This window comes from Arachis hypogaea, chromosome 4, assembly GCF_003086295.3.
Source record: "Arachis hypogaea cultivar Tifrunner chromosome 4, arahy.Tifrunner.gnm2.J5K5, whole genome shotgun sequence".
Classification (NCBI taxonomy): Eukaryota; Viridiplantae; Streptophyta; class Magnoliopsida; order Fabales; family Fabaceae; genus Arachis; species Arachis hypogaea.
In genome coordinates, this window is record NC_092039.1 from 46,833,840 (window position 1) to 46,844,163 (window position 10,324).

Consider the following 10,324-nt stretch of genomic DNA (forward strand, 5'->3'; position numbering starts at 1 on the left):
ATGAAAGCATTAGGAAAGCAGAGATTCAACAGGGACAATCATCTCCATACGCTTATCTGAAATTCCCACCATTAATTTACATAAGTATTTTTATCCTATTTTATTTATATTTTAATTATATAATCCAATCACATTTGAATCAGCCTGACTGAGATCTACAAGATGACCATAGATTGCTTTATACAAACAATCTCCGTGGGATCGACCTTTACTCACGTAAGTTATTACTTGGACGACCCAGTGCACATGCTGGTTAGTTGTGCGGAGTTGTGACTAAGTGTAATCCACGTGTGAGAGCTACCAAATTATTGGAGCCATTGTTGATGATCACAAATCCGTGCACCAAGTTTTTGGCGCAGTTGCCAGGGATTGTTCGAGTTTGGACAATTGACGGTTCATCTTGTTGCTCAGATTAGGTAATTTTCTTTTTATTTTTCTTTTCAAAAAGTTTTCAAAAAAAATATTTTTCTAAATTTTTCCCTTTGTTTTCGAAAATTTTTCAAATTTTTTAAGAATGAATTCTAGTGTTTCATGAAACATGTTTTAGCTTGGCTGGCTATTAAGCCATGTCTAACTCATAGGATTTTGATTGAGGACTATGAATTCATTACTTCCTTTTTCCAAAATATGTTTTCGAAAAATTTAGTAAGAAAATCCAAAAAAAATTAATAAAATCATAAAAACCAAAAATATTTTGTGTTTTTTGTTTGAGTCTTGAGTCAATTTTTAAGTTTGGTGTCAATTGCATATTCATATTGTTCTTGCATTTTTTCGAAAAATTCATGCATTCATGGTGTTCTTCATGATCTTCAAGTTGTTCTTGGTAAGTCTTCTTGTTTGATCTTGATGTTTTCTTGTTTTGTATTTTTTGTTGTTTATCATATGCATTTTTCGTTTGTTAGAGTCCAAACATTAAAGATTTCTAAGTTTGGTGTCTTGCATGTTTTCTTTGCATCAAAAATTTTTCAAAAATATGTTCTTGATATTCATCATGATCTTCAAAGTGTTCTTGGTGTTCATCTTGACATTCATAGTGTTCTTGCATGCATCATGAGTTTTGATTCATAATTTTCGTGTTGTGAGTCATTTTTGTTGTTTTTCTCTCTCATCATTAAAAATTCAAAAATAAAAAAATATCTTTTCCTTAATTCTCTCCTAATTTTCGAAAATTTGAGTTGACTTAGTAAAAAATTTTTAAAATTAGTTGCTTCTCATAAGTCAAGTCAAATTTTCAATTTTAAAAATCCTATATTTTCAAAATTTTTTTCAAAAATCAAATCTTTTTCATTTTTATCTTATTAATTTCGAAAATTTTAAAATTATTTTCAAAATATTTTTCTTAATTTTATTTCAAATTTTCGAAATTACACTAACAATTAATGTGATTGATACAAAAATTTAAAGTTTGTTACTTTCTTATTAAGAAAGGTTCAATCTTTAAATTCTAGAATCATATCTTTTAGTTTCTTGTTAGTTAAGTAATTAATTTTAATTTTAAAAATTAAAGCTTTTTCAATCCTATTTTTTTATCATATCTTCTTATCTTATCTTTTTTATCATATCTTTTTCAAAAATTTTATCTTATCCAAAAATTTAATTTCAAAAATATCTTCTTTTCTTCTTATCTTTTCAAAATTAATTTTCAAATCTTTTTCAATCAACTAACTAACTTCTTGTTTGTTTCTTATCTTTTTGAAAACAACTTAACTACTTCTTCCTCTCTAATTTTCGAGAATATCTCCTCCTTTTTCAAATTTCTTTTTAATTAATTAATTGTTTCAACTTTTAATTTTAATTTTATTTCTTATCTTAATTTTTGAAATTCATTAACTCTTTTTCAAAAATTATTTTAAAAAATTTCTATCTCTCATCTTATTCTATTTATTTATTTATTTATTTACTAACACTTCTCTTCACCACTCTTCATCTCAATTCACTGCCCCTACCTTTACTCTTTATCCAGACTATTCATTCTCTTTTCTTTATTCCCTTTCTTCTTCTACTAACAATAAGGAACCTCTTTACTGTGACATAGAGGATTCCTCTTTCTTTTCTTGTTCTCTTCTTTCCTATATGAGCAGGAATAAGGAAAAAGGCATCTTTGTTGAAGCTGATCCAGAACCTGAAAGGACTCTGAAGAGGAAACTAAGAGAAACTAAATTACAACAATCCAGAGGCACCCTTTCTGAAATTTTCGAACAAGAGAAGGAGATGGCAGCCGAACCCAACAACAATAATGCAAGGAGGATGCTTGGTGATTTCACTAAATCAACGTCTAAGTTTGATGGAAGAAGCATCTCAATTCCTGCCATTGGAGCAAACAATTTTGAGCTGAAACCTCAATTAGTTGCTTTGATGCAACAAAACTGCAAGTTTCATGGACTTCCATCTGAAGATCCTTATTAGTTTTTAACTGAGTTCTTGCAGATTTGTGAGACTGTTAAGACGAATGGAGTAGATCCTGAAGTCTACAAGCTTATGCTTTTCCCTTTTGCTATAAGAGACATAGCTAGAACATGGTTGGACTCACAACCTAAAGATAGCCTGGACTCCTGGGATAAGCTGGTCACAGCCTTCTTGGATAAATTCTTTCCTCCTCAAAAGTTGAGCAAGCTTAGAGTGGATGTTCAAACCTTAAAGCAAAAAGATGGTGAATCCTTCTATGAAGCTTGGGAAAGATACAAGCAGATGACCAAAAAGTGTCCTTCTGACATGTTTTCAGAATGGACCATATTAGATATATTCTATTATGGTCTATCTGAGTTTTCCAAAATGTCATTGGATCATTCTGCAGGTGGATCCATTCACCTAAAGAAAACGCCTGCAGAAACTCAAGAACTTATTGACATGGTTGCAAATAACCAATTCATGTACACTTCTGAGAGGAATTCCGTGGATAATGGGATGCCTCAGAGGAAGGGAGTTCTTGAAATTGATGCTCTGAATGCCATATTGGCTCAGAACAAAGTGTTGACTCAACAAGTCAACATGATTTCTCAAGGTCTGAATGGATGACTAAATGCATCCAACAGTACTAAAGAGGCAGTTTCTGAAGAAGCTTATGATCCTGACAACCCTGCAATAGCAGAGGTAAATTACATGGGTAAACCTTATGGAAACACCTATAATTCATCATGGAGAAATCATCCAAATTTCTCATGGAAAGATCAACAAAAGCCTCAACAAGGCTTTAACAATGGCAGACGAAATAGGCTGAGCAATAGCAAGCCTTTTCCATCATCTTCTCAGCAACAGACAGAGAATTCTGAACAAAGCACTTCTAATTTAGCTAATCTAGTCTTTGATCTGTCTAAGGCCACTTTAAGTTTCATGAGTGAAACAAGATCCTCCATTAGAAATTTGGAGGCACAAGATCCTCCATTAACGGATACACCTCCTAATAGTCTCCCAAGCAATACAGAAGAGAATCCAAAAGGAGAGTGCAAGGTCATTGATGTGATCAAAATGGCCGAATGCACAAAGGAGGAGAAGGACAAAAATCCTAGTGAGGAAGACCTCCTGGGACGTCTCCCAAACAAGAGGGAGTTCCCTATTGAGGACCTAAAGGAATCTGAGGCTCATATAGAGACCATACAGATTCCACTAAATCTCGTTCTACCATTCATGAGCTCCGAAAACTATTCTTCCTCAGAAGAGGATGAAGATGTAACTGGAGAACAAGTTGCTCAATATCTAGGAGTCATCATGAAGCTGAATGCCAAGTTGTTTGGTAATGAGACTTGGGAAGGTGAACCTCCCTTGCTCATTAGTGAACTAGATACATGGGTTCAAAAAATCTTACCACAAAAGAGACAAGATCTTGGCAAATTCTCAATACCCTGTACCATAGGCACTGATAAGCGGATAATTTATACGCTTTTTGGCATTGTTTTTAGGTAGTTTTTAGTAAGTTCAAGCTACTTATAGGGATGTTTTCATAGTTGAAAAAGCAATGAATTTTACAAAATACAATAACAAAGGAATCACAATTTCGTCCACCAAGTTTTTGGCGCCGTTGCCGGGGATTGTTCGAGTATGGACAACTGACGGTTCATCTTGTTGCTCAGATTAGATACTTTTCTTTTCAAAAATCTTTTTCAAAATTTTTCTTTTCTTTTTCGTTTTTCTAACCATGTTCTTCGAAAAAATTAGAATAAAAATACAAAAAATTAGAAAATCATAAAAATCAAAAATATTTTGTGTTTCTTGTTTGAGTCTTGTGTTAATTTTTAAGTTTGGTGTCAATTGCATGTTTTTAAAATTTTTCTTGCATTTTTTCGAAAATCTCATGCATTCATAGTGTTCTTCATGATCCTCAAGTTGTTCTTGACAAGTCTTCTTGATTGATCTTGATGATTTCTTGTTTTGTGTCTTTTGTTGTTTTTCATCTGCATTTTTGCATTCATATTTTCCAAGCATTAAAAATTTCTAAGTTTGGTGTCTTGCATGTTTTCTTTGCATCAAAAATTTTTCAAAATTATGTTCTTGATGTTCATCATGATCTTCAAAGTGTTCTTGGTGTTCATCTTGATATTCATAGTGTTCTTGCATGCATCATGTGTTTGATCCAAAATTTTCATGTTTTGGGTCATGTTTGTGTTTTTCTCTCTCATCATTAAAAATTCAAAAATCAAAAAATATCTTTTCCTTATTTTTCTCCAAATTTTCGAAAATTTGAGTTGACTTAGTCAAAAATTTTCAAAATTAGTTGTTTCTTACAAGTCAAGTTAAATTTTCAATTTTAAAAATCTTATCTTTTCAAAATCTTTTTCAAAAATCATATCTTTTCCAATTTTTCCTCTTTTTCGAAAATTTTCAAAAATCTTTTTCAAAATAATTTTCAAAATCTTTTTCTTAGTTTTATATCATATTTTCGAAAATTAGCTAACAATTGATGTGATTGATTCAAAAATTTGAAGTTTGTTACTTTCTTGTTAAGAAAGGTTCAATCTTTAAGTTCTAGAATCTTATCTTGTAGTTTCTTGTTAGTGAGGTAAGTAATTTCAAATTTTTAAATTAAATCTTTTTATCTCTTATCTTATCTTTTTCAAAATTTTATCTTTTTCAAAATTTGATTTCAAAATATCTTATCTAACCTCCTATCTTCTTATCTTTTCAAATTTTGATTTTAATATCTTTTTCAACTAACTCTTTGACTTTTTGTTTGTTTCTTATCTTTTTCAAAACCACCTAACTATTTTTCCCTCTCTAATTTTCGAAAATATCTCGTCTCTTTTTCAAAAATTCTTTTATTTTAAATTTTAAATTTAATCTTATCTTATTTCTAATTTTCGAAATTTACTAACCCCTTTTTCAAAATTGTTTTCGAAATTCTCCCTCTCTTTTCTTATTCTATTTATTTATTCAATTACTAACACTTCTCTTCACCTCTCTCCACCTAATATCCGAATCCCCTCTTCTACTTTCTTCTCCCCTTTCTTTTTCTACTAACATAAAGGAATCTCTATACTGTGACATAGAGGATGCCTCTTTCTTTTCTTGTTTTCTTCTCTTTCATATGAGCAGGAACAAGGATAAAGGCACTCTTGTTGAAATTGATCCAGAACCTAAAAGGACTCTGAAGAGAAAATTAAGAGAAGCTAAGTTACAACAATCTAAAGGTAACCTATCAGAAATATTAGAACAAGAGAAGGAGATGGCAGCCGAAAATAATAATAATGCAAGGAGAATGCTTGGTGACTTCACAAAGCCAACGTCCAAGTTTGATAGAAGAAGCATCTCCATTCCTGCCTTTGGAGCCAATAACTTTGAGCTGAAACCTCAGCTAGTTGCCTTAATGCAACAAAACTGCAAGTTTTATGGACTTCCATCTGAAGATCCTTATTAGTTTCTAACTGAGTTCTTGCAGATCTGTGAGACTGTAAAGACGAATGGAGTTGATCCTGAAGTCTACAGACTCATGCTTTTCCCTTTTGCTGTAAGAGACAGAGCTAGAATATGGTTGGATTCACAACCCAAGGATAGCCTGGACTCCTGGGATAAGCTGGTGACTGCCTTCTTGGATAAATTCTTTCCTCCTCAAAAGCTGAGCAAGCTGAGAGTGGATGTTCAAACCTTCAAACAAAAAGATGGTGAATCCCTCTATGAAGCTTGGGAAAGATACAAGCAGCTGACCAAAAGATGTCCATCTGACATGTTCTCAGAATGGACCATATTAGATATATTCTATTATGGTCTATCTGAATTTTCGAAAATGTCATTGGACCATTCTGCAAGTGGATCTATTCACCTAAAGAAAACACCTGAAGAGGCTCAAGAACTCATTGACATGGTTGCAAACAACCAATTCATGTACACTTCTGAGAGAAATTCCGTGAATAATGGGATACCTCAGAAGAAAGGAGTTCTTGAAATTGATGCTCTGAATGCCATATTGGCTCAGAACAAAGTGTTGACTCAACAGGTCAACATGATCTCTCAAAATCTGAATGGATGGCAACATGCATCCAACAGTACTAAAGAGGCAGCTGCTGAAGAAGCTTATGATCCTGAGAACCCTGCCATGGCAGAGGTTAATTACATGGGTGAACCTTATGGAAATACCTATAACTCATCATGGAGAAATCATCCAAATTTCTCATGGAAGGATCAACAAAAGCCTCAACAAGGCTTTAACAATGGTGGATGCAATAGGCTGAGCAATAGCAAGCCATATCCATCATCTTCTCAGCAACAGACAGAGAATTCTGAACAAAACACTTCTAATTTAGCCAATATAGTCTCTGATCTGTCAAAAGCCACTTTCAGTTTCATGAGTGAAACGAGATCCTCCATCAGAAACCTGGAGGCACAAGTGGGCCAGCTGAGTAATAAAGTCATTGAAACTCCTCCCAGTATTCTCCCAAGAAATACAGAAGAGAATCCAAAAGGAGAGTGCAAGGCCATTGATGAGATCAATGTGGCTGAATGCACAAGGGAGGAGGAGGACGAAAATCCTAGTGAGGAAGACCTCCTGGGACGTCCTTCAAGCAAGAAGGAGTTTCCTATTAAGGATCCAAAGGAATCTGAGGCTCATACAGAGACCATAGAGATTCCATTAAATCTCCTTCTGCCATTCATGAGCTCTGAAGACTATTCTTCCTCTGAAGAGGATGAAGATGTGACTGGAGAGCAAGTTGCTCAATATTTAGGAGCTATCATGAAGCTGAATGCCAAGTTGTTTGGTAATGAGACTTGGGAAAGTGAACCTCCCTTGCTCATTAGTGAACTAGATTCTTGGATTCAGAAAACTCTACCTCAAAAGAAACAAGATCCTGGCAAGTTCTTAATACCTTGTACCATAGGCACCATGACCTTTGAAAAGGCTCTATGTGATCTGGGGTCAGGGATAAATCTTATGCCACTCTCTGTAATGGAGAAGCTGGGGATCATTGAGGTACAACCTACCTTGTTCTCATTACAATTGGCAGACAAGTCATTGAGACAAGCTTATGGAATAGTGGAGGACGTGTTAGTAAAGGTTGAAGGCCTTTACATCCCTGCTGATTTCATAATCTTAGACACTAGGAAGGAAGAGGATGAATGCATCATCCTTGGAAGACCTTTCCTAGCCACAGCAGAAGCTGTGATAGATGTCAACAGAGGTGAATTAGTCCTTCAATTGAATGGGGACTACCTTGTGTTTAAGGCACATGACCATCCCTCTGTGACAAAAGAGAGTAAGCATGAAGAGCTTCTCTCAGTTCAAAGTCAAGAAGAACCCCCACAGTCAAACTATAAGTTTGGTGTTGGGAGGCCACAACCAAACTCTAATTTTGTTGTTAAGACCCCATATCCAAACTCTAAGTTTGGTGTTGGGACTATACAACATTGACCTGATCATCTTGTGGCTCCATGAGAGCCACTGTTAAGCTATTGACATTAAAGAAGCGCTTGTTGGGAGGCAACCTAATTTTATCTAATTTTGATTTTATATTATTTTATTTTTATTTTGTGTTTTATTAGGTACATGATCATGAGGAGTCACGAAAAAATCATAAAAATTAATAACAGAATCAAAAACAGCAGAAGAAAAAAAATCACACCTTGGAGGAAGCACAGGCTGACGTTCAACGCCAGTAAGAAGCATCTGGCTGGCGTTCAACGCCAGAACAGAGCATCATTCTGGCGCTGAACGCCAGAAACATGCTTTACATGGGCGTTGAATGCCCAGAATGTGCACCACACGGCGTTTAAACGCCAGAATGGTGTGCAAAGGCAATTGACATGCCTATTTGGTGCAGGGATGGAATTCCTTGACACCTCAGGATCTGTGGACCACACAGGATCACCACCTACTATATTCCAACCTTACCTCCTAATCCTATTTTTGTGATGACTATTCCCCATGTCACACTTCCTAACACTCTTCACCAATCACCTCAATTCCTCTTCCCAATCACCCCCTTCACCACTCACATCCACCCACTCTTCCCCATAAACCCCTCCTACCTTCAAAAATTCAAAACCATTTTCCCACCCATTCCCATCCTAAATGGCCGAATAAACACTCCCCCCTCTCCCTATATCTACCCTTCCATTCTACTTCATTTTTACACAACACAACCCCCTCTTCTTCCCCTTGGCCGAACCTCCATCTCTCCCTCTCTACCATATTTTCTTCTTCTTCTTCTTCTTCTTTTCTTTCATCTCTTGCTCAAGGGCGAGCAATATTTTAAGTTTGGTGTGGTAAAAGCATAAGCTTTTTGTTTTCCCATTACCATCAATGGCACCTAAGGCTGGAGAATCCTCTAGAAAAGGAAAAGGGAAGACAAAAGCTTCCACCTCCGAGTCATGGGAGATGGAAAGATTCATCTCCAAGAGCCATCAAGACTACTTCTATGATGTTGTGGCAAAGAAGAAGGTGATCCCTGAGGTCCCTTTCAAGCTCAAGAAGAATGAGTATTCGGAGATCCGACATGAGATCCGAAGAAGAGGTTGGGAAGTCTTAACCAACCCCATGCAACAAGTCGGAATCTTAATGGTTCAAGAGTTCTATGCCAATGCATGGATCACTAGGAACCATGATCAAAGTATGAACCCGAATCCAAAGAATTATCTCACAATGGTTCGGGGGAAATACTTAGATTTTAGTCCGGAAAATGTGAGGTTGGCGTTTCACTTGCCCATGATGCAAGGAGATGAACGCCCTTACACTAGAAGGGTCAACTTTAATCAAAGGTTGGACCAAGTCCTAATGGACATATGTGTGGAAGGAGCTCAATAGAGAATAGATTCTAAAGCCAAGCCAGTTCAACTAAGAAGACTGGACCTCAAGCCTGTGGCTAGAGGATGGTTGGAGTTCATTCAACGCTCCATCATTCCCACTAGCAACCGATCTGAAGTTACTGTGGATCGGGCCATCATGATTCATAGCATCATGATTGGAGAGGAAGTAGAAGTTCATGAGGTCATCTCCAATGAAATCTACAACATAGCCGATAAGACCTCCACCATGGCAAGGCTAGCTTTTCCTCACCTTATTTGCCATCTATGTTACTCAGCTGGAGTTATCATAGAGGGAGACATCCCCATTGAAGAGGATAAGCCCATCACCAAGAAGAGGATGGAGCAAGCAAGAGAGATCCCTCACGGTTCTCAAGAGATGCATGAGGAAGCTCATAATCAAGAAATCATTGAGATGCCTCAAGGGATGCACTTTCCTCCTAACAACTATTGGGAGCAACTCAACACCTCCTTAGAAGATTTGAGCCACAATGTGGAACAATTAAGGGTGGAACATCATGAGCACTCCATCATTCTCCATGAAATAAGAGAAGATCAAAGAGCAATGAGGGAGGAGCAACAAAGGCAAGGAAGGGACATAGAAGAGCTTAAGGACATTGTTGGTCCTTCAAGAAGAAGACGCCACTAAAGGTGGATTCATTCCTTGTTCTTATTTCTTTCTGCTTTTCGATTTTTATGTTGTGTGTTTATCTATGTTTTGTGTCTCTACTTCATGATCATTAGTAGTTAGCAACTATATCTTAAAGCTATGAATAAAATCCATTAATCCTTCACCTCTCTTAAATGAAAAATGTTTTAATTCAAAAGAACAAGAAGTACATGAATTTCGAATTTATCCTTGAATTTAGTTTAATTATATTGATGTGGTGACAATACTTTTTGTTTTCTGAAAGATGATTGAACAGTGCATATGTCTTTTGATATTGTTGTTTATGAATGTTAAAATTGTTGGCTCTTGAAAGAATGATGAACAAAGAGAAATGTTATTGATGATCTGAGAAATCATGAAATTGATTCTTGAAGCAAGAAAAAGCAGTGAAAAGTAAAAAGCTTGCGAAAAAAATGGCGAAAAAAAAAT

General features: G+C 35.7%; 1 non-coding gene across 1 annotated transcript; it reads right to left on the bottom strand.

Moving 5' to 3' along the window:
- Positions 1-2,610: 2,610 nt before the first annotated feature.
- LOC112798435 (small nucleolar RNA R71) lies at positions 2,611-2,714 on the bottom strand. The gene has a single exon (XR_003200046.1). It is a non-coding gene; the product is annotated as a small nucleolar RNA R71 (small nucleolar RNA).
- Between the last annotated feature and the right edge of the window lie 7,610 nt (positions 2,715-10,324).